At 39.5% G+C, this 24,457-nt stretch overlaps 1 long non-coding RNA gene across 1 annotated transcript; it reads left to right on the plus strand.

Moving 5' to 3' along the window:
• The first annotated feature begins 4,139 nt into the window (after positions 1-4,139).
• On the plus strand, positions 4,140-16,055 carry LOC119861526. The gene is made up of 3 exons (XR_005294924.2): positions 4,140-4,624; positions 12,147-12,280; positions 12,977-16,055. It is a non-coding gene; the product is annotated as an uncharacterized LOC119861526 (long non-coding RNA).
• Positions 16,056-24,457: the final 8,402 nt, after the last annotated feature.

Raw genomic sequence — 24,457 nt, forward strand, 5'->3', positions numbered from 1 at the left:
GTTAATCCTTTGAGGGGCTGTGCTTTCTTAAAATTGGGTGTCTTATCAAATAAATGCTCTAGTAAAACCAGCAGTTATGGACTTTATTGCAGGAATCACTGACTGAAATTCTCTGGAGGTCGAACTATGTGATTGTAAAGGTCGAACTATGTGATCATAAAGGTACTTTCTGGTCATAACATCTATTAATGTATGAACTCTTTATAACTTAGGATCAGCTTTTTTACTTGAGCATCAGCGGGTCATACCAATGTCAATGAGGGCAGAATTTGGCCCAGTCCGTGTTGCTTATGAATGATGTTGTACTATTTTGGCACACACTAGCAGTTCTACTTATTCACATGCTTTGTCTGTGTAGTTGAAATAAGGAGACTTGCAGTGTTGCAGAAGCCCTTAATAGAGAGCTATGCTTTGCAATGTTTAGTCTTGACTTTGTGCTTGCTTACAGCTTAAGCTACTCCACTGATGTCAATACCATTCTATGAGTCACTGAAGAATTTAGCTCAAGGGATCATAGTTAAAGATTTTACCTGGAGCACAAAGAGAAGCAAAGCAATTCTGAGTTCACTAATTCTTAATGGTGGTTTTAAGTAGTTTTAATGAGGTTAATTTCTTTAGGTGTTTTTTATCAAGGTAGTATAACTTGATTGATATAATTTCCTTTCATTTTGGCATTGTAACGGGTTCTCATTAGGCCTGCAATGAAATTGAACTGCTGTCAAAATATACATCATAAAGGCATATTAACAAGATCTCTATAAACTTCTGTTGGAATCATTTTTTCATCATAACTTTAATAAAATCAAAGCAGGGTCTCACTGACCAGAGAAAATAGGGGCAGACAGGACCAAACTGGCTCTGGGACCCACATTTCTAAGATCTAAATGCTGCTTACAATTCTCGTTAGTTGTAGAAAACTAATTGGCTACCGTTTCACAAATAAGTCCCATTTCACCTCTCAATTATAACCCGATAGAATGGTACTGCTTGTTGTTTTCCAGTTATTTTATACTGTGCCTCCCACAACCCTCCCTTCCTACTGGATTTTTGGCCCCTCTCTTTCATTTTCCTTTTTTCTCCTCCTACACCATGTTTTATTTTGAAGTATGTATTTTTGGCTTGGATTTTCTTTCTCTCTCCTCACCCACTCTTTCCTGACCATTTTTATCTTCCTCCTTTCATCTGTCTTCCCCACTCCTCCCCCCCCCCCGAGGAATAACTGGCTATGAAGCCCTAAAAATACAGTTGGACTAGCTAGGTGTTCTAAAGAAAATGATGAACTGAAGCATCAAAAGATGGTGCTCTTTCATAAGAGTCCAGAAAATCTGGTCGAGTGGGAAAGAGGCAAATCTGATTCTCTTCAAAGCCAGGAACCCTTCCTTAAACTGAAATTACTTTATCATAATTATTCCACATGTCAATGACACCATGAATGTGTAATTGCTTAATTTGGCCTGACATGCTCTCTCCTGCACAAGTAATTGTGAGAGTGGGTCTTGGGAAAAGGGGGATGAGAAGTGAAACTCCCTGACAGCACTTTCCTAGAGTTGCACCAAAACAGTCCAAGGAAGGTAGCAGATGAAGTCTGCCCCCTCCACTTGGAATAAGCATGACCCAGCTCGAAACACTGCAAAAAGAGTGAGTACTGTGTGAATACAATTTGGCTGTAGATTATTGAAACTGACAGAATTGTAATAATATTTGCTGCTTATATTTATGCTATTTTCTTTTTGCATTTGTCTCAGTTTGAAGAATGCAAACAGTCTAGGCATTTTTATTGACTCTATCAAGACTCAAGCATTAGCACAATGCTATAATATGTGACTTGGTAACACAACTGAGAACATTTGCTTAATTTCTGCTGGAAATTTGAAGAGGTATCATGGAAAATTTTCTGTCAGTTTTAAGTTGTTAAATCTTACAAAATCTACATTTGGAGCTAAATTTGACCTGATGTGTCCCTTAAAGAATAGTAAATGCTACTGTAATATACTGCTGCAAATTCCATCCATTATCATAAAAGAATTAATATGGTAAGGAAATCTGTATAAGAGTGACTTGGAAATAGGTGGGCTTTTTTTAATAATTCTTAACTGATGCTATGTCATATGGTATATTTGTCTGATACAAACTGTTTCACTATATTAATATTGTATGTGCTTGTCATATCCCTAGTTAATAGATTCTCCTATTTCCCAGTCACCTGAACTGGCACATTTTGGTGAATTAGAAGGAAATTAATCTCAGCAAATGCTTTTGAAAAATGTAGGCTACACAACACCACTATGCAAATTGAATTATCTATAAACATTTGCATGATTAACTCACCTACTATTCTGGAATGATTCGATCTGCCAAAGTCACATGTTTATAGCATTCAGTCAATTTAACCAGCCTGAGAAGGCTTAATTTATTGCCAAGTGTTTAGAGTGATGATGGGTCTGATTCATAAACAAAATGTTTTTTTTTTTTTTTTTTTTTTAAATTTGGGTGGTGCACCCTTTGTCTCCAGATCATTCCATGAATCAGGGCATAAATGATACTGTATGGAATATTCTAAAAGAAAAATGAGGGACTTATGCAGAATCATCTCAGCTTGGCAACTGAGTGTTATTGCAGGGCACATAGTAGTTTCATGCTAAAGTCAAATATGTCACAGGAGGAATACCCCCTTTTTACACATTAAAAGGCTGGATGTCATATTCACAGCTAGAATTTTCACAGTTCCGGAGTCACTGGCAATGTCATGCATATTTTCCAGGAAGCTACATGGTGGCTCAGAAGAGATGTGACAGGCCCCATAGCTTACTATAATATTTTCCGCTTGTCTCTCTCTTTCTCTCTCTTGGGTAATCATTCTGATTCTTTTAAATAAAATGAATTTAGGTGACTTTATAATGAGATCTGAAAGCAAAAGAAAATGTCTAATTATAACATTGTTGTCATTTAAAACACTGCACAAATGGCTTGCCTGCGTCTGTTGCCGAGGCTACCCTGTATGAAGATGTTTTTTCATCTAAGTACAATAGCGTAATGTATTCACTACGGCTGTGTCATTATAATAGGCCTTTATGTTTTCAAAGTGCTACAAAAAACTTTAACTGATTAATACTCACAACAACCCTGTGAGGTAAGTAGGTAAATATTATTATTATTTTATTAGGGCTGCGTGAAATGTATACCCATGAATAGTTGTGTTTATGAAAAACTACCCAAATATTTTTCGTAATAAATTATTCAGCAGGTTGTGATGATGATTTTCATTTTAATGATAAGGAAACAGAGGCAGAGAGAATAAGGAATTTGCTCAAAGCCGCAAACTGAGTCAGTATTTTTTTTTAAAGGCTACAATCAAGGGATTCATGGCTTCCACTCCCACATGGTTCCCTACATCCCATTGCCTTTCATCCTGCAATGAGAGCAAAACAGAGTCTTGTTAGCTCATACATGAGCTGTTTGGTGGATTTGTTCTGTTATGTCACAATAGTACTTTTGCAATAATTGCGCACCTTTATGAGAAGGATAGAGAACCTTTATGAAGTCTGTTTTCTTCTGTGAAAAACTGCAAGAAAATGGCTGTCACCTTTTTAAAGAAGGTTTTAAAGTCAGTGGGATTCTACCCAGAACAAATTGCAGGACTGAGGCTTTAACATTGGTTGGGCTAAACATCCAAACACTTAGGTCTAGTCTGCACCACTGACCTAGATCAGTATAACTACATCATCAGAGGTGTGAAAAATCCACACCCCTGCATGACGTAATTATACTGACATACCGCCCTTCCGTGTAGACAGTGCTATGTTGGCAGGCGAGCTTCTCCCATCAACATAGTTACCATCTTTGGGGGGGGGGGAAATTAACTACACTGACAGAACAGCTGTCTTCATTTGAGTGTCTTTGAGTGTCTTCATTAAGGCATTACAGCAGTGCAGCTGCATTAGTGCAGCTCTGACAATGCAGCATTTTAATTGTAGAGTTGCCCTTACAAAGCTTATTTAAACAGATCTAAACCTCCTTGGTCTCTTCCTAATAATGAGATTTCTACTACTTCCTGATTTCTGCCATCCTGGAAAGAAAGGTTTTGAGAAAAGAGGGTGGGGACAGATACTTCTCTACCATAACCAGTCAAGAAGGGGTTACAGAATATCTGTGGTTACAATTAGCCCCAACCTGCAGCTTGTCAGGGCTGGGGTAGGCCCTTAAAAAGAAGGAACTCAGCTGAGTTGGGATGTCACTCTGAAACAAGAAGAGTTAATGCTCACAGGCAAGCCAGAGGGGTTCCTCAACAAGGAGTAGCTTGAGAGTACAGGCAGCCTGCACCCTCAGGCTGGCAAGAAGATGGGCTGAACTTTGTTTTGTTGTTAACCCCAGGACTAACTCTTGGCCTTTAGCCACACAGTGTGTGGGAGCTAAGACTTCTTGTAAAGCCCAAAAGGCTGCTTCCCCTCATTTGTATAAGGAAGGGGTCCTGGTACCGTGAGGGACTATTGGAAGTATTTTCCTTTTTTGTTTGAGTTGTTTTACAATCCATGGAAGGGAACAGACTTGCTAAGAGGTACAGCCAGAGGGCGATACTCCAGGAGCAGACTACAAGAATGCTACTGCCTGGGGAATGACATGCAAGGTATTTGCCTTCACCCCAATAGGGTGACCTTCACATAGAATCTTTGACGGGGATTCAACTTTCTGGTACTCTTCCTGGATGATAACATTTTGTGCAAATATTTCTTCTAAATGACATGAAACTAACCAAACTTTTTTTTTTAAACTTAGCTCAGTGCGGAGTATTGGGTCAGTGGCTGGGTTTATCTGATTTATCCTTATGAGCAGTTTAGCATGAATTTTGTGTTTGGGAAAGGAAGAAGGGTATAGCTCCAGGCAGTCTGGATGCAAGGACTCTTAAAAGTTCTTACTTTATACTTTTGGGAATGGCAGCACCTATCGATTGATAGGCAGATCAAGTAGAAAAAAGTGTTCAGTGTACACTTTTCTACAGTAATGGCTCTTCAAAACACCATAGGATAAATACCAATACTTCAGTGTTTGGGTATATTCCTGTAGAATACTGTATCTATATAATTTGGAGGGAACTAGTCCATTCATTCTCTCTCTCTCTCTCTCTCTCTCTCTCTCTCTCCAACTATCTGCAATATTTTGTATACTTGCTGACACAAGGTTGACTTCAGTGACCCTCTTCAATTCTTACTACTGTGTGTATGGACACTATATAGCAATTTACTGTCTCAAAAAGCTAACTTATGAGTCTTAATCATGAGACTGACAGTGTCTCTTTAAGCTTTTGACTGTCCCAAAGAGCTTTGGATTGAATATGTCTTCATATACTATAGGATACATATGTAATATGAAAACCAGACATGTAAACTGGTTCCTGTTTCAGGGCAGCTGTCAAAGGCAACAATTATTAGTCAGATGCTAGGGATGATGGTGGAAGATACACAGGCTGACTTGTATTTTCAGCAGTTGGTAAGGACAGGCCTAGATGGACCATATGGTCTTCTCTTGGGCCTTAAGTATTCATAATTATATTAAGCAGTTAAACCTGCCATATGATTTGCTTTCATGCACAAAGAGGAGCTTCTGCTTCTTGCAGATTTTCTGGGAGTTTTTCTTAGTCTCCCACAGCTCCTAATATTGACTTTAAAATAGTTTTTCAAACCTGCATGGACAGTCACAAAGAGAAACAAAAGCATTTCCTGTTACAGCAGTATAAAATTGACATTTGTTTTGTAATTGAATTTTAGATGTTTGTTTTGCTATGTGGCTCTTCACTATAGATCACAAATAATAACACAGAGTATAAAAAAATTGGGATCTGTAATCACGTTTGATTTGAGAGATTGACTTTTTGGTCCCTTTATGTGTGCTTGGTTAGGCTCCAATTGAACACATATCTACTTGATTCAGAATAGTTTATTAAGGTACATAGCTGTTTTGGTGAGGGGTTTATTGTTTTCAGCTTTTGTGGGTTGGTTTGTTTGGGGAGGGCAGCAATCACAAAGCCTTACTCCAGCATACATCAGTACAACATGTAATGAAGGATGCTCTAGCTAAAATAGCAGATCACATTGAGCCATCAAACTGCATATCATCCTGCCACACTTATGGTATTTCAACCCTGGAGACAGTTGCTACTTCTGAAATGTGTGCTGTAGTTCTGTAATGTAAATATCTGTATACTAGAGTCAAGGCTGAAATATTCCAAGGAAATGGATTTAAACACTTGTGTTCATAATTTTAAAAACAAACACATCAACAAAAAGTCACTGATTTATAATCTCTCTTAGGATGTTTTAAAACAAAAACTGTTTCCTTACTCACTTCACTCTTCTCTACTGCGTCACCTAAACATGAATTCTTTTGATGTTGTAGGGATATACCTTGGCTGATGGGCTGTCCTGGCCTGGATAAGGGAGTGCAAGCATTTATTTTCATGGTAATTCAGTTCTCATGGAGGACGCCAGACTATTACTTATGGAAATTGAAGTCCATTGGGGTCTACTATAGACCACCAAGTCAGGAGGAAGAGGTGGATGAGGCATTTCTAGAACAAATGACAGAAATATCCAAAACAGAAGACCTACTTTTAATGGGCAGTTTTAACTACTCAGCTATCTATTGGAAAAGTAATATGGCAAAACATGATATCTCCAATAAGTTTCTGGAACGTATTGGGACAACTTGTGTTACAAGGTGGTGGAAGTAACCTGGGGCAACAGCCATTTAAAACTTGATTCTGTCTAAGAGGGAGGAATTGGCTGTGAATGTGAAGGCTTAAGGCAATTTGGGTGATAGTGATCATGAAATGTTAGACTTCATGATTTTAAGGAAAGGAAGGAATGAGAGCAGCAGAGTAAAGACAATGGACTTCAAAAAAGGAGACTTCAACAAACTCAAAGAACTGGTAGGTAGAGCCCAATGGGAAGAAAATCTGAGGGGAATAAGAAGTCCAGGAGAACTGGCAGTTTCTCAAAGAGACAATGTTAAAGGCACAACAGCAAACTATCATGATCTGAAAGAAAGATGGGCAGAATAGAAATAGACTAATATAGCCATATCAGGAGCTCTTTAGTGGCCTGAAAATAAAAAAGGAATCCTACATAAGATGGAAACAGAAACAAATTGCTAAACATGAATTCAAAAGAATAGCATAAGCGTGTAGGGACAAAATCAGAAAGGCTAAGGTACAAAATGAGTTACACCTAACAAGGGACAGTAAAAGCAATAACAGGTTTCAGAGTAGCAGCCGTGTTAGTCTGTATTCGCAAAAAGAAAAGGAGTACTTGTGGCACCTTAGAGACTAACAAATTTATTAGAGCATAAGCTTTCGTGAGCTACAGCTCACTTCATCGGATGCATCCGATGAAGTGAGCTGTAGCTCACGAAAGCTTATGCTCTAATAAATTTGTTAGTCTCTAAGGTGCCACAAGTACTCCTTTTCTAAAAGCAATAATAAATTAGGAGGAAGAGAAAGGTGAAGGAAAGTGTAGGTCTTCTATTAACCAGGCCAAGAGTATTAAAAAGGGATAACATAAAGAGGCTTATGTGTTTAATGCCTGTTTTGCTTAGCTGTCACTAAAAAGGTTAACTGTGACCAAATACTCAACACAATTCATATTAAGGGAGAAGGAACACAAGCCAGAATAGGGAAAGAATAGGTTAGAGAATGTTTAGATAAGTTAAATGTAATCAAGTTGGCAGGGCCTGATGACATTCGCCCTAGGGTACTTAAAGAACTAGCTGAAGCAATCTCAGAACCATTAGCAACTGTCTTTGAGAACTCATGGAGGTCAGGTTAAGTCCCAGAGGACTGGAGCAGGGCAAACATAGCACCTATCTTTAAAAAGGGAAACAAAGAGAACCCAGGGAATTATAGACTAGCCGACCTAACTTAGATACCTAGAAATATACTAGAACAAATTATTATACCATCATTTTGTAAGCCCTTGGAGGATAAGAGGATGATCAATAATAGTCTATGTGGACTTGTTAAGAACAAATTTCCTTATTTAGTAGGGTTACTGGCCTAGTGGATAGGAAGGAAGCTGTATATATGATCTATCATGATTTTAGTGAGGCTTTTGACATAGACCCACATGATGTTCTCATAAGCAAACTAGGGAAATGTGGCCTAGATGAATGTACTATAAGGTGGGTGCACAACTGATTGAAAGACCATACTCAAAGAGTAGTTATCAATGGTTTGCTATCAGTGTGAAAGGATATAACTAGCAGGGTCCTGCAATGGTCTTCCTTTTTTTTTTAATATTTTCATTAATAAATTAGATGGCAGTGTAGAAGATGTGTTTATAAAATTTGAGGATTACACCAAGGTGGGAAGAGTTGCAAGCACTTTGGAGGACAGAATTAGAATTCAAAATAACCTTGACACATTGGAGAATTAGTGTGAGATCAGTAAGATGAAATTCAATCAAGACTACTGCATTTAGGAAGGAAAAATTCAAATGCACAAATATAAAATGGTGGATAGCTGGATAGGCACTAGTATTTTAGAAAACAATCTGGGGGTTTTAGTGGCTCCTAAATTGAAGATGAGCCCCAAAATAGTGCTGTTGCAGTTGAAAAAAACAACTAATAGCATTCTCCGATGTAGCAACAGGGCTATTGTATATTAAACACAGGAGTTAACTGTCCCAATCTTCTCTTCACTAGGAAGACCTCAGTGAAGTACTCTGTCCAGTTTTGGGTGCCACCCTTTAGGAAAGATGTGGACAAATTGGAGAGAGTCCAGAGGAGAGCAACCAAAATGATAACATATTTGGAAAACTTGACCTACAAGGAAAAGTTTAAAAACACACCCAAATAACTGGGTATGTTTAGTCTTGAGAAAAGAAGAGTTAGGGAGGATCATTGAAGGTAGGAAAAGAAGTAATCTGCAGCAAGGGACATGGAGGTTTGGTCTGGTTTTAGCACAGGGTCATCTAATCCAGCCCCCCTCAAGATCCCTTCCAGCCCTTCATTTCTAGGATGATTTATCCACAGACAAGGTATAATGCAGGCTCCAACAGCACAAGCTTCCCCTCACTCAGCTGCTGATGTTGACTGCTTTTCTGTGTCTGAGGGTAGTTCAGTCTACATGTGCACTCATTCATTCCTTAGCCAATGACTTTGCTGATCTGTGTTGCTAACAGCTGTGCATTTTTTTTCTCCTTAGTTGTTGCAAACCCATTCCCAGATATACTATCGTGTTTCACATAGGCCACTGAACAGCCAACAGATGATCATGATTTTCAGCTATTGACAAAAATCGCATAGACTTCCTAACAGACAGAATAAAAACGATGGAAAGCAAAGTGAGGTATGAGGCTACATTTTAGTCATGGGTATTTTTAGTAAAAGTCATAGACAGGTCACGGGCCGTAAACAAAAATTCACACTCTGTGACCTGTCCATGACTTTTACTGTATGCCCCTGACTAAAATTTGGGTGGGGGGCGGCGGCTCAGGGGATGCTGTTGGGAAGGAGCACTGCAGAAGTCACAGAGGTCATGGAATCCATGACTTCCATGATCTCTGTGACAAACACTGAGCCTTAGGTATGACTATACGAGCCAGATTAAGTAATAGTTTAATTCTCTGATCGGTTGCCATGGAATTACCCATTTATGGAAATAAGTCCAACTGACTATAGCTCCACTTGACTGTCTCCATTGTCCTGATAATGCATTGCTATAGTAGCTTGTGGCTGTGAGTGCAGTGGACAGCATGGGCAAAGAATACCGCTAGACATGTCATCAAGTAGTAGCTATCTACTCCTTCCCATCTGATTTACCTAGCACCTTCCATGTCCACTTCAGGTTGTAAATGGTGCTGGCCAGTATTTGTTTGCAGCTCTTCCCCTTGTTCAACAAATAAATCCATCTCCAATCACTGTTACCATTTCCATGCACTTTTCTTGGACTGCAAAGCATTATTTGGCCACCAGCTACTAGTGTTTCTCATTTCAAGCACCACAGTAGGAACATCTTTTTGGTGTTTTGTGCATTCTGCGGTACTCGTGTAAGTCAAGTTATTTTGCATTTTTATATATGGATGTCCAAGTAACTTAATACTGGAGAACTGCAAGTGAAGTGGAACTTTACAGGAAAATGGAGGGTAGGTTCTGAAGTAGGCAGTATTCTATTTAGTTGAGTTTTTGCAAGACTACTCCATTTGAGGTTTAGTTCAACTGTGTACACCATTAGAGGTATTAATCGACTGGGCTTGAGCACCAGTGTTTGGAAGCCGGCCTCATGAGTTGTTGTTGTTGTTAGAGTTTGAGTTTGATTAGGTCATATTTGATTGTAACTGATTTAATAGTTATTGGACCGAGATATAAAGAGGTGTACTGGGGAGACCATTTTGGAAGCACCAAGAGAAACAGGTGGCCCTGTAAAAACTGCTGCATGTTTGCTGAAATGTATTGTCTGGCTGTTCTTGCTAAAAGACTTGTTTTTAGCATCCCTATGAATGTTTTATTTAAGGACATCTGGTAATTAGAAAGAAAAGACTCATTTTCCTAGTACTGTGCTCAAAGTAAACAAGTATTTTTCATGCATTGCAGATTTGTATTCCTGATTAAATGAAAATAAACAAAAGAAAAATATTTTTCCCCCAACTGCATAAGCTTAGCAGTGCGTGTAGGGTTTTTTTTTTTTAAACACTGCTAAGCTTATGCAGTTGGGGGAAAAATATTTTTCCTTTAACAGTCACATCACATTATATTACTAATGCTGTGTCATGTAATATTCCTTCCATTTCTAGGTGAGTTTGACACAATGTAACACGATCTGAAACGTAGTCAATTATGTAAAATAATGCATCATGTCACACAGTACACACAGCATCTCAAATACTGTTTAACAGGTACTGACAAAGCCTAACTTTTGTGTCCATTTTACTGCTCTTGATCAAGGAGTGGGGTATTAGTAAAGGTTGTGTGCATGGAACATGAGGCCAATATATGGTGTTAAGGCCTGATCCAAATGCCACCCTAGTAGATGGAAAGACTCCCATTGGCTTCAATGAGCTTTGATCAGGCCCTTAGTCCTCATATTTATAGGATATGTAATTTTGTCCCAAATCAGGCATTTAATTTACTAGATGTGTAAAGTGAGCTTTCTGCTAACACTGCTTAATATGTAATCCTTGCATTTTTACTAAACCTCAATACTGAAAGTTGTGCTAGATAGTGCTGTGCAGAATGTTTCACAAAAAACATGGTTTAATGTACTTTGTGAAATGGAAAAGTCAATGAAATCAACTAGGCATTGTTGCTGCACCCATAAACCAAGTTATAAGTGATTTAGTTTTGAAATGACTGGGTGTTTTTATTTCTCTTCCCCGAGCCCATCATAGCTATGTCCAGACTGAGATGAGTCATCAACAGTAAGTCACTGGTTTCAGGTTTACTTGCAAACTTGAGCCTCCTGGAGGGACTGTAGAAGAGCTTTCTTGTTGCAGGACCGGGGCTCTGCAAAGCACAGGCACTGTGTAGCAGAAGAATTTCTCTGCAAGAAAATTTCAGAGGGACAGTCAATGTTCCTATTACCAAAAATTTTGATTAACCAGGTGATAAATCATCAGGGATTGTCTGCAGTGAAAATTTGTTTGTAGGGAAGTATAGTGCAATTCCTAAAATGTCCACATTCTGTACATGACTATTGCAGTTCAGGTTGTGGGGAATCTCTTCTTATTGTGAAGTTGTTCTATGAAAGACACATCTTCATTCTAAGAAGCTTAAATGGTGTATGGATGGTATGATATCTTGCAGCTATTGTATATTGTGGATAATTTAAAAACTGCCTTGTATAATAGCAGGAGTCATTAGTTGCCAATCAGCAAAGGTATGGTCACATTACACTCTCAAACATTTGTGTGGGGTTTTTTTGTTTCGTTTTTTTTTGTTTTGTTTTTTAAAGCTGGAACATGCATTTGTGGAAACAGGAAGAAAAAATTATTTGTGGTTATAAATTACTGTAACAAAACTGAAGCAGGGGTGTGTTTTTTTTTTTTTGTTTTGTTTTTTTTTCTGTGTGGGAGGAAAGAGACAAAGCCTGCTCTGCTTTTATTGTAAATTGTTTGCATCAATTTATGCTATGTTTAACTTCCCTTAAATAATTCTTTCAGTTTTTCATTTTGAGACCAAGTCCAAGCCATCCACACTATGATGAGTAGAGGCTGACAAGATGGATATTTGTACAAAGGAGAAGCACAGAGTGGAACAACACACAGCTGGGTCCAAACAATTTACCTGTGATTTGGTACTTTAAAAAGCCCACCCTATTCCTAAACAGTCCCCTCTGTGGAGATGACAGATGGGGGGTTAGGGGGAATACCATTGGTTTAATGTGAAGGGGGAAAAATAAGAGTTCAGTACCTTTCTGAAGGTATTTTTATAGCATCCTATTTACTTACAACAAACTGCCATAACTCTTAGGGATAGCATTAAACATCTTCCCACTCTTTTAAATTGAGAGGATCACACGTTAACATTTTAAGGGGAAATGGTACATTTTTAAAGCATGTACCATCGACTCCAGTCTCAGGACATCATAATTCTTCCCCCTATCCCCCACATACTTTGTTATTTAAAAAAAAAAGTAGGTGTGAGAGTCAAAAGAAAGGGGGTGGGTGGGGAGAAGACGTTAGGCTTTTGCTCAGTTATCAAGACACCCTGTGCACTATTGATACGTTTAACGGCTTTGAGTGGAAGGGTCCTCAGGTACAAAATGAATGGGAAATATTTTTGTGGGTTTTCAGTGGGAAAACAGTTACTTAGTTTTTCATGGCTCTTTTCAGTTACAAGTTGAACATGTAGAACTGCAAGTCCAGAATCCAGATATTATAGGACCAATCCAGAAGTAAATGTAAATGCATCCAGAGAAAGGAGTGTGTTGATGTAGCATAGCCCTTCTTGTGGCAGCTTCACTGAGACGCATGTTTACTTCAACTCCCAGGTCTGTATCCTTGGCTGCATCCAAGAAGCATACACCACAGTTCAAGAGAGCCCACGTCTGGGGTGCAGAGGTGTCTTAATGCCAACCATGCTGTGGCCAGTCCCTAGAATAAGCATGGGCTGCCAATGACCCCAAGAAGTGGATAAAACAGCAAGGAGAAGAGATTTCCCAGCCACATCTGTGTTCCCTGGCCATGTGCCCTATCCAGGATATTGGAAGGATGAGTGATATAACACCACCAGAGGAACTTTCTATAGTGGGATGAACCTCCCTTGACCGTCTATGCTGGCTTTAGGGTTACAGCACTGCCCAGGATCTCAGTTGTGATAGTTATTGCAGCTGCAGTTGAATAGCACTTGACCCTTTGCTTCCACTTTTCCACATAGAGAAACATGAAAATTCTGTGTCTTGTTTTTTCATCCCCTCACATGAGTGGCTTTCCCAACACAAAGGGGGAAACACTTTGTGATGATAACGTTCTGGTTTTGGAATCTTCCAATATGATCCACAAAAAAGACAAGCGGAGTGTAATGATTCTGCCACTATATTAAGCAAGCAGTGATTGGCCCTTGGGAAGCTCTCAGTATATCTTCTTAAATGCCAGAGTGCACAGAAGATTACAGGCCAAAAACTGATGTAAAGGTTCAAGCATTTCTCCATGGGACTGAAATATCTTTTATCCTAGAATTTTTCTTCACATAAAGTTGCCCGAATTACTTTTGGGAATTCACTAAAACTAAAGGTTTCTCTCCTCCTTTGTAGCTTAAGCTAGCACTTGACTGATTTTTTTTTTCCTGACAGTTCACTAATATTTCTCTGGATTTATTGAAATGAACAGGATTCTCAGTTACTTGACAGCAGTTGGCTTAATTTCTGTGGATAAAATCACTATAGTGGGCTATAAATATATAGTGTGTCCAGAAGCACAGTTTGTATTTTTAGATTTTTATTTTAAAGGCCAAAAATCAGGTACAAACTCTAGAAAGAAAGTACCTTTAGGTGTAACATGTTTATTATGCTGAAAACAAAACACAAAGGTGTTAGTCTCTGAATGAAGAAGGAATTGTATAAGGACTTCAAGGATCACACTACATAGAATGTTAACTTATGGATTAAACATGCAGACCATTTACTAAGGACCCCAGACAGTTAATCAATAATGTTTTGCCCTATTCACCTGCACTATCAGGTTTCAACAGGGAAAATAAAACTCTCTCCTGCTTCTTGTATTACTTGATTCATAAAGTTTAAAAAAGTAAAATTTAGACAGATTTTTAAATGAAGTTTATATAGCATGACTTCTGGCCAAGTCTCTTAGGCTAAAAATTCGGATTCGGAGAGCTCCCTCCTAATGTCTGGAAATCAGGCACACTGTGCTATCATTTTTGACAGATCTTACAAACCTGAGTAAGGCTAGGCAAGTGCTTGGCTGGGAGACAAATAGAGAATGCATAGGTGCTACAAGAAACATTGATTTGCTAGATAGAATTTTCTTCTGAAGTTACTGAACCAATGATCTAATACACTTTGAATTAGACATTAAACTGAGTCACTAAGAATCAGATGTAGGAATGATGATGCCAACTTCCTAGCCAATTTTCAGCCCAGCAATTTACATTGTGCCTTCTCAAAATCCCCCCACCCCCCAGAGTTGCACATGGATTCAGTATTCTTTGCTTGCTGTCTTGTTAAAAAAAATACACAATTTGGGTTGTTTCTTTGCTGTTTACTATGCTGCACTTCACCCCAGAGGTGGCTGCATTTCAGAGTTGTGCATTGATCCATAACTACACTTCCTACCTTACCCACAAAGGAGTTTTGAGGCTTAGTTAGGTAACATACAATCTGACTCCCATTGGGATCAGTGTGTGTCTTTTTCCCTCTGACTTCAGTGGAAGTTGGATGGGATTGCTAATGTTTTCAAAGCACTTTGAGACCCTCGGATAAAAAATGCAATTGAGAGTCAAAGTATTATTAGTGTATACTTATTTTATTATGAAACAGGGTGATAGTGAAGGGATAATACTTGAATGTGATTGAGTATGGTTCATAAAAATGTTACAGTAAACATAGCTACTCTCAACAGCCTTTTTCTTTCAGTATTTTCACTTCTCTAAATGAATGGAATGTCAGTCTAGATTTTCTTTAAATGCATGTGTCATGCTGCAGCAAGTGTCCATTTTTCTTCAAGAAACAATGAAAACAATTCTTTACTCAAGAGAACAAGACCAAATAATCCACTGACTATTGGTTATTTGAATTTAAAAAAATGGTAAAAGTATCATTCTATAGGTCCAAAGTTCCTGCAAGCTATAGTATTTTATTAGAGAAACAAACTAAAGAAATGAGTTATGATTTTTTGTGCTCGTAAATCATATTTTAACACTGATTTTTGTGGATCTGCTTTTTATCACTTTTCCTTTTTCATTCTTGATTATCCTATTCAGTTTGTTTAATATAATACATTCTTTGGCTGCACTTCACACTTGGAAAGCAGATCCACAATTCATAAAAGTTCACTAACGAATCCACTAGAAACAGAGATAATTTGATAGTGGATATCTACTGATTGTGTACATTGCTGACACAGAAGTATTCAGCGTGTTACCATGAATGGCAATGCATTTGGATCAAACATTCTTTGATGATCTGTGAAAATATCAGTGTTGTATTAGATTATCAGAACACAATACTACACACTTAGAGATCCTTGGATTAAAAAGGTACTACCTAAGTGCTTTGTAAAGTTGGATGCTTTACAAATGGGAATAGTGATGAGCATGTATTTGAAAGTCTGCACTGAAGTCATGCATGCAGAACAGCCATTGTGAGATAGGTGAAAAGAGACTTCACCTTTCGCTGAACATCAGGTATTGACCACTGCTGTGGGCAGAACATGAGACTTGATTGACCAATAGTATGATCTCGTAGGATATTTTATGCTTGTTCCTAGAAGATGTCATGCTTTTTCAGCTGACAGCATGATGTCTTTCCAGGTTCTTTTTGCCACCATGGCAACTTAAAAACCTTCCCCAGGTGACATCTAGGTTTCCTATTTCCCCTCGGTTTTATGTTAACTTTTCCCATCTGGTAACTAAGGATTAGTGTTTCTACTCAGATACTGTTCCACCCAGGAATCAAACCTAATGTGAGACCGAAATTGACTCTGCACACATTTATAATGTTTTCTCCCGAGAGCTCATACAAATACATTTCTTAGAAGTGTTGTTCACTTGTACACGGTTTGGGCCAATCCATATCCCAGTGAACTTCAATGGGAGCTGGATGGATCCCTTGCTGTTTTTAACCAAGAGTTCTTATACATTAAAGCAGTATCCTCGCTCTCTTGATTGGAAAACCCGCAACTCCCTGCTGTGGAATAAGAATATTTTCTCTCTTGATGGTCCCTCTTTAGCAAGTATGTATAAACATTATCCTTTTAATTAATTGTGGTAGTGTAGTTAGCATTAGTAATTACTCAAGAAAAGGAAGTTCTGCATTATAACGAACAACAGATGTTGGCTTTTTTTTGTTGTTGTTTTAATAGCATTGTTCCCTCTTACCCACTCAACATGAAACCTCCATCTCTGAGAGCATTCCCCTTCGTCTATGGGACAAGCAAACAGAAGTTTGGCCTGCTGAATGTAGGAAGAGTGCTGTGCTCTAATAAGTAGGGTGGCTTTTTGCATTTTGTACTCCAATATGCTGCTTGCATTTTATTGTAGAATGTTTTCATATAGGAAATGCTGTTTTTTGCCACTTGACAGACTATTTGCAAAGGAATGGCTCCTCCTGGAAAGAAAGTAAAGGGCAGCCAGTAAAAGCCAAAACCAGCCATGTCTCAGACACCCAGTGCCAGAGAGACTATTTGGTGCAGATAAAACAGCAGTATAGGTCCACTAAGCACTTTAGACCCGTAATTTTAAGAGTAATTTAGAAGCCTTTTGTAAACTGGATTGAATGTACAAAAGGCTTTTTACTGGCGGCGGTAAAGGTGAACTGTGGGGTTAATATACTTTTAAAAGCCAGAAAAATATCTACAGTGTAAATAGAAAAGTATTGGGCCAGATTCCTGACCCTACCTATGTCTCCTTCATGCTGTTTCAGTGGCACAAATGAAACTTAAAGCTGCCTAAAACAAGCACCTGATTTCCCCCCCGGGTACTTGAGGAGGGAGGGGACAGAGGCTGGTATAAAGTGGCCTTAGCTTTATACCACAGACATCCCCCTGGGTCAGGCCTCTAAAGTTATGCCAGTGGTGGAAATGGTCTGGAATCAGGAAAACTGAAATAATTGCTTCCCCCACTTTCCTCACAGCTCAGGATCTAGCTGAAAATTTTTAGGGCTAAGCTTGTCAATCATGATACTCAGGGCACTTCATATAGAAAATCACACAGGGCCTATGCATTCAAAAGTACATCTCCAGAGGAGCTCAGTGGGTGCTCAGCACTTCTGAAAAACAGCTTTGAAAGAATTGTTGACCTATAGATTGGAGTCATCTAATTTACCATGAAAAGTCAGCCACTACTGTGGCAGGCAGGTAACATCCCACAGCTGAAGAGACCTAAGTCTCTTAGAATAAGCAGTAAAGAAGAACCATGTCCAGTTGAAATGTTAGGAAGTGGGGAATGTAATAGCCAAACTGGAGTTTTTCTCATGACACCAAAATTATTAACATTTTTTCATGAGAAGGGAAAAACGATCAGGATGGTGGCTTTAACTCTCTACCAGTACAGTGTCTTAGCTTGCTGAGGGGCTTGTTCAATACTGTCGCCTCAAGAGGAATACTGTATAATGAATCACCAGTATCTTTTCCTGCAACAAGTTACTCTTTGTTACCCATGTAAGCACTGAGAAAGCGTAACTCTAGTTATCTTGTAACACCCAGAAAGATCACAGCTGGAAGTGGTACGGCTACATAAACAATCTGTTCCGCTGCTACATGTAATTTACAACTATCAACCCCAAACAATAGTAAATTCTGAGATTTCATATTGATCAACAGAGCAAATCTCATTTCAGACGTGAGCTGGCAATAGCTAATTCTTAGAGCCTAAAAATTACATAAGTGAAGTAGGCCCAGTTTAATGCTGCCACAATATAGATCCATAGCTTTTCAGGCCAGAATGGACCACTGTGATCCATCTATTCTGATCTCTTGTGTAACACTGTCCATAGGACTTCCCTGAATTAACTCTTGTTTGAACTAGAGCAGATCTTTTAGAAAAATATCCAGCCTTCTTATCTCTCCCAGTTTCTAGTCCAGAGGTGGGCAAACTACGGCCCGTGGGCCACATCTGGCCTGCAGGACCCTCCTGCCCAGCTCCTGAGCCTCCTGGCCCAGGAGGCTCGCTCTTGGTCCCTCCCCTGCTGTCCACCCTCCCCCGCAGCCTCAGCCTGCCGCGCCACCGGTGCAATGCTCTGGGTGGCTGGGCAATGCAGCTGCAGAGCTGCGGCATGACCCGGTGCTCTGGGTGGTGCAGCTGTAGTGCCACTAGCGACCGGTGCTCCAGGCAGCGCAGTAAGGGGTCAGGGAGCAGGGGAGCTGTTGGATAGAGGGAAGGGGAGTTGTGGGGTGGTGGGCGGGGGTGCGGATAGGGATCACGGCAGTCAGAGGGCAGGGAACAGGGGGCTTGGATGGGGGAGCAGTCAGGGGCAGGTGTTCTGGGGGCAGTCAGGGGACAGGGAAAAGGGGTGGTTGGATGGGGCAGGGGTCCTGGGGGGCAAGTCAGGAATGAAAGGAGGGGTTGATGGGGCAGCAAGGGGAAGTCAGAGGTGAGAGGGGGGGGTCTGGGGATGGTCAGGGTACAGGGAGCAGGGGGTGGTGGATGGGGTAGGAGTCCCAGCGGAGCCATCAGGTGGTAAGAAGCAGGGAAGGTTGGATAGGAGATGGGGGGCTGGGCCACGCCTGGCTGTTTGGGGAGACACAGCCTCCCCTAACTGGCCCTCCATACAATTTTGAAAACTGGATGTGGCCCTCAGGCCAAAAAGTTTGCCTGCCCCTGTTCTAGTTCTACACAAATCATCACAAGTAGAACAGGACATAAAATGGAAATCTTCACAAACATTTTTATATTTCTAATTTTTCTATGTTTTTGCACAGATTATTCATGAAACTTTCTGCCATATTTTTAGTAAACAAAAACTACTGTCTTTGAAAATAGTTTTCATAAACTGGGAAAAAATAGGGCAGAACATTTTGTGGGAAAATTGAAGACTTTAATTATGTAAAAACTCTTTCAAGAAACCTTTTATCAAACAAAAGGTATCTTTTGATTGTAAAAGCTGTTTGTGAAAAATTTTGACTTGCCCTAAAATACATGCTAATTTGCTGCAAACAAGAATTTTGTCATAAAATGCTTTCACTATGCTATGGGATACGCAGATCCTCATTCATAGTCTGATGTACATAACTACGAATCTTCATAGTTTAGATTCTCCAAGTTTCTGAATGAGGCCCATCTCTGAAGTCCAGATAGACGCATTGAATTTTTAGTTTGTGTAGAAAGATGAAAAGTTTCTGTTTGGTCCCCAGATCCACTAAAAATGAAGCACTATAGCATTATACATTTCCTGGCATTGATAGATTGTCAACCAATTCCCCCCTTTCCCCCCCCCCCCGCCAGCCTAGATCGTCTCCTTTTGATCATAAAATGTTACTGTATGTTGCTAACAACAATATAGCACCACAGAGAGTGTGTCTCCTCAAAATTCCAGGCCAGACCCTTGGCACTAACATAGTTAAATAAATGGGGCAGGGTCTGAGACAGCATCCTTTGCAACTAGGTCTGCATAAAATCTCTGGTCAGAACCCTAGTACAGAGGCAATTAAATAAACCAAACAAGAATCCTGCTTTAACTTTGAGGTTAGGATTATGTTCACACATTATTCAGTTATTTTGTGTGAATGAAGTGAAAATAAATTGACACCACTCTCTAATATTACAGTAATGCCTAAAGAGGAAAGAAAAAATGGTTATAATGTCCTAAACAGTCCATAATCCTGGTGGGCCAGCTACTTCTAAATCCATAAACTCTGCTCTCTCTATTTAAGAGATTCAAAGGTCTTGATCACACCATCTCCTCTTTATTACAATGACACACATCCAGTTGGGAAACAGTAACGGTATTATGGGACTAAGGTGAGCAATAAATGAGGTGATAAAATGCTGAATAACATAGATATGGAAGAGCACTTTTCCTAAGATATCTGATGTCTGAAATTAGAATTGGTGACATTTCTAAACTTTGATTTTTTTTCAACAAAATTTTAATGATTTTCTTAATGAAGAACTTAAACAAAAAAGCACTAAAGTTTTCATGATATAATTTTGATCAATGAGCTAAGTCATGAAAAGACAGACATGAAATTCTGCACCCACTGGAGTCAATGGCAAAAATCCCATTGACTTAAGTGGGGTCAGGACTTCACCCCCAAAACTCAGATCCTTGGATCTGGCCAAGCTGTGCTTTGTACAGGATGTGTGAGGTGGGGGCAAAGGCATCTTAAAACCATCTTTGCACTCCTCAAGCCTGTTAGAACAGCTTTATGTCCCATTTCTACTATAGAGTTCCTGAGATGGAGCATATTGGGTGCCAAGGCTTTGGCCCAATGTCCATCTGGGAAGCAATTTTAGATCAGAAAAGATGCTGCATCATTGGCTAAATTATTAGTTAAAATCAGCACACTCATCTCTATATTTTGTTATAATTCTTGCTCCTGTCATTTGCAAGCTTCCATGTTTATTCTGTATAGAGAAAATAACTAAATTGACAGCTTTATATATGACTTGTACCTGATAAAATTTTATCTAAGCCCATTGTGAGCTCTTTATCTTTTGGGATGTTGTGGCTGCAAAAATCCTTGTATAAAGAATTAAAAGTCAAAAAAAGTCCAAATGTAATAGCTTTAGGAATTATAGTTAATTGAATTTAGTCTTTGATCTTGGGTATTAACTTTTTAAAAGAGGAGTTAAGCAGGCATGAACAGTACTTCTTCTGAACAAAGGCCTATTTCTCAACTAATTGCTAAGCATGAGTCAGGAATGCACCTGTGCAATCACTTATATAGTGCAATATATAATTTTTTATAGATTAGCAATGAAGGCTGGAAAAGCAAAGTTTAACAGCAACTTTCTAGTCCCCTTCCTATCAAGAACAGCATGTTTGTAGGCAACCACTGCAAGAACTGAACAAGCTAGAGCTTATAAATACTGTAGGTGAGCCAGCAGCTGTCTCCAAATAAATAGACAGCATTGGCAAGACATGCCGTAAAGAAATGGCACATACTGTGCTGGTCATCAACGGATTGCTGCTATTCAAAACAGCTGACACTCTGTACAGTGCCATGTTGGTGTACCTAAAAAAACTGTCAAAGTAGTTTGAGAGTTAACAAACAGACCAAAAAAAAGAAGCTATTTCTTTTTAACAAAGGAGTGTAATGAAGAAAGTATAGCTAGCTAGAAGGCTTTTAAAAGCCTTCTGACTAAACTAATGGCCTCCTATGATGAGATAACTGGCTCTGTGGATGAGGGGAAAGCAGTGGATGTGTTATTCCTTGACTTTAGCAAAGCTTTTGATATGGTCTCCCACAATATTCTTGCCAGCAAGCTAAAGAAGTATGGGCTGAATGAATGGACTATAAGATCATCAGGCTCAATGGGTGGTGATCAATGGCTCTATGCCTAGTTGGCAGCGGGTATCAAGCAGAGTGCCCCCAAAGGTCGGTCCTGGGGCCAGTTTTGTTCAACATCTTCATTAATGATCTGGCGGATAGTGTGGATTGCACCCTCAGCAAGTTTGATGACACTAAACTGGGAGGAGTGGTAGATACACTAGAGGGTAGGGATAGGATACAGAGGGACCTAGACAAATTGGAGGATTGGGCCAAAAGAAATCTGATTATGTTCAACAAGGACAAGTGCAGAGTCCTGCACTTAGGATGGAAGAATCCCATGCACTGCTACAGACTGGGGACTGAGTGGCTAGGCAGCAGTTCTGCAGAAAAAGACCTAGGGATTACAGCAGACGAGAAGCTGGATATGAGTCAACAGTGGGCCTTGTTGCCCTGAAGGCTAATGACATTTTGGGCTGTATAAGTAGGAGCATTGCCAGAAGATCAAGGGACCTGATCATTCCCCTCTATTCAGCATTGATGAGGCCTCATCTGGAGTACTGTGTCCAGTTTTGGGTCCCACACTACAAGAAGGATGTGGAAAAATTGGAAAGAGTCCAGCAGAGGGCAACAAAAATGATTAGGGGGCTGGAGCACATGACTTATGAGGAGAGGCCGAGGGAACTGGGATTATTTAATCTGGAGAAGAGAAGAATGAGGGGGGGATTTGATAGTTCTTTAAACTATGTGAAAGGGGGATGGATCTAGACTGTTCTCAGTGGTAGCAGATGACAGAATGCAGAGTAATGGTCTCAAGTTGCAGTGGAGGAGGTTTAGGTTGGATATTGTGGAAGTTTTTCCTAAGAAGGGTGGTGAAACACCTAGGGAGGTGGTAGAATCTCCATCCTTAGAGGTTTTTAAGGCCCAGCTTGACAACGCCCTGGCTGGGATGATTTAGTTGGGGATAGGTCCTGCTTTGAACAGGGGGTTGAACTAGATGATCTCCTTAGGTCCCTTCCAACCCTGATATTCTATGATTCAATAAAATACGTGAAATTACTGCTAAAGATCTTACTTAGCTGCTGAGGGTAGGATAACTGGATGGGAATGGTGAACTTTCTATTGTCGGCAGATGGGGTCTGTGAGCATCATTATTAGTTAGATTACAATAGCATCTGGAAACCTCAGTTAGCTGAGGTCTGGATTGAGTCCAGCTACTCTTAGGTGTAGTACTCAGTGTTCATTGGAACGCTGTTACCATAAAGCTGTATGTCAGAGCAGAGAGCACCAGCTATTTCCCCCCCCCCCCCAGGTCTAATTTTTTAAAACTGTTTTAGTCTCCCTCCTTTTCCCACCATTATATTCACCACCAAAAGACAAATGTCCTAATTTTCCTCTCCTTTATTTATACAAGCATAGATCAAAAGTATGGAGTTACTCTGCTGTAAAACTGGAGAAATGGAGAGGAAAAAATGAAGCTTTCTATGCTTAATTTAGTGCATGGGAAGTAATAAACATACCAAAGAGTCTTCCCAGGTGCCTACAAAGCATGTTCTTGCAGATAACTTTGTTCTTAATTTTTGTTTGTTGTTCAGGAAGGCTATAAAAAAATATTCACTGCTGAGTGAATAGTGAATCTCAAGCCCAAACATCTCTGACTGTCAGGTGGTGACATTTTATCTGAACAGGGTTACAATTACTGCAAAAGCAAGCATGAAAGGAATATTTAAAACTTGTTCTTAGATACTTGTGTTTGTCCAAGATTTGCTAGGATACCTGATGGTATCTTAGCAACTTTTGACAACCTATTAAAACACCCTTAATTATATTTCTCAACCATACACATCTGCCTGTATTGCATCTCCAAGTGTGTGTGTGTGTGTGTCTTTATGTAACAGTGAAATTTGCTAAATTCCTGTGCCATGTTTGCCATGATAATCAGAGCAGTGAATAATTCAGACTCAGTAAGTCATCCAATGAATTTAGCCTCTCTATTCCACTTATTTTAAAATAATCCCCATTAACCAGGCCAATTAAATATTCATCAATTTTATTTTTTATTTGTGGATTGATTGCAAAGAGTTCTTTCTGAAAACTAGGTGTTTTTATAGTCTCTAAGCTTGCTGATTATTTGTGACTGCCAGGTAAGCTACATGATGATACTTTGTTACCTGAATCAACAAAATGTGCCTATTTTTTTTTTTCAGCAAAGCACGTATGTACACTCTTAAACCTTAGCATTACATGAGGCTGATGTATTTCTAAATCAAGGGCAAATTTGTGGACTGTCACAGGGTGAAGTTGGGGCCGGCATTACGGCTGTGGAAACTACTCTGTCCTTTAGAGTGGAGGAGTAGCCTTGGAATGGCTTTACTGCTTCACTATGGCCTTCGCTGGGAGGATTTCTCTCTCTCGTGTAGGGTAATTGGGTGTGAATTTGCCCCTTGAATAACTTTGATATAAACCCTCTGGGTTTCAATCTTTCTGTGTGTGGGGGGGCAGGACACAAAGTGAGATTGAAGGACCTGATCTAAACATATATTTGGTCATAGCTGATCTATCTTCCACATAATAGAGGTGAAGAGTTTGGGATGGGCAAATGTAATAAGAGTGTATTTAGGTGAACAGACTCCAAAAAAGCTGAGGCCCACAGTTGATGTTATTCCTTCAAGGCCTAATAATAAGGTACATATTTAGGTCCTGAAAGAAACATGTGGAAACCATCAATCTAGTCCTTGTTACCTATTATGCTGATACTAAAGATTGTGAAACAGCTTCACAAAACAGTGTGCATCTGCAACTCACCACCCTGTGCTGTGTAACATTTACATTCCTCTCATTCAAGAATTAGAAACTGCTATAACAAG

Source organism: Dermochelys coriacea, chromosome 9 (genome assembly GCF_009764565.3).
Source record: "Dermochelys coriacea isolate rDerCor1 chromosome 9, rDerCor1.pri.v4, whole genome shotgun sequence".
NCBI classification, from domain to species: Eukaryota; Metazoa; Chordata; order Testudines; family Dermochelyidae; genus Dermochelys; species Dermochelys coriacea.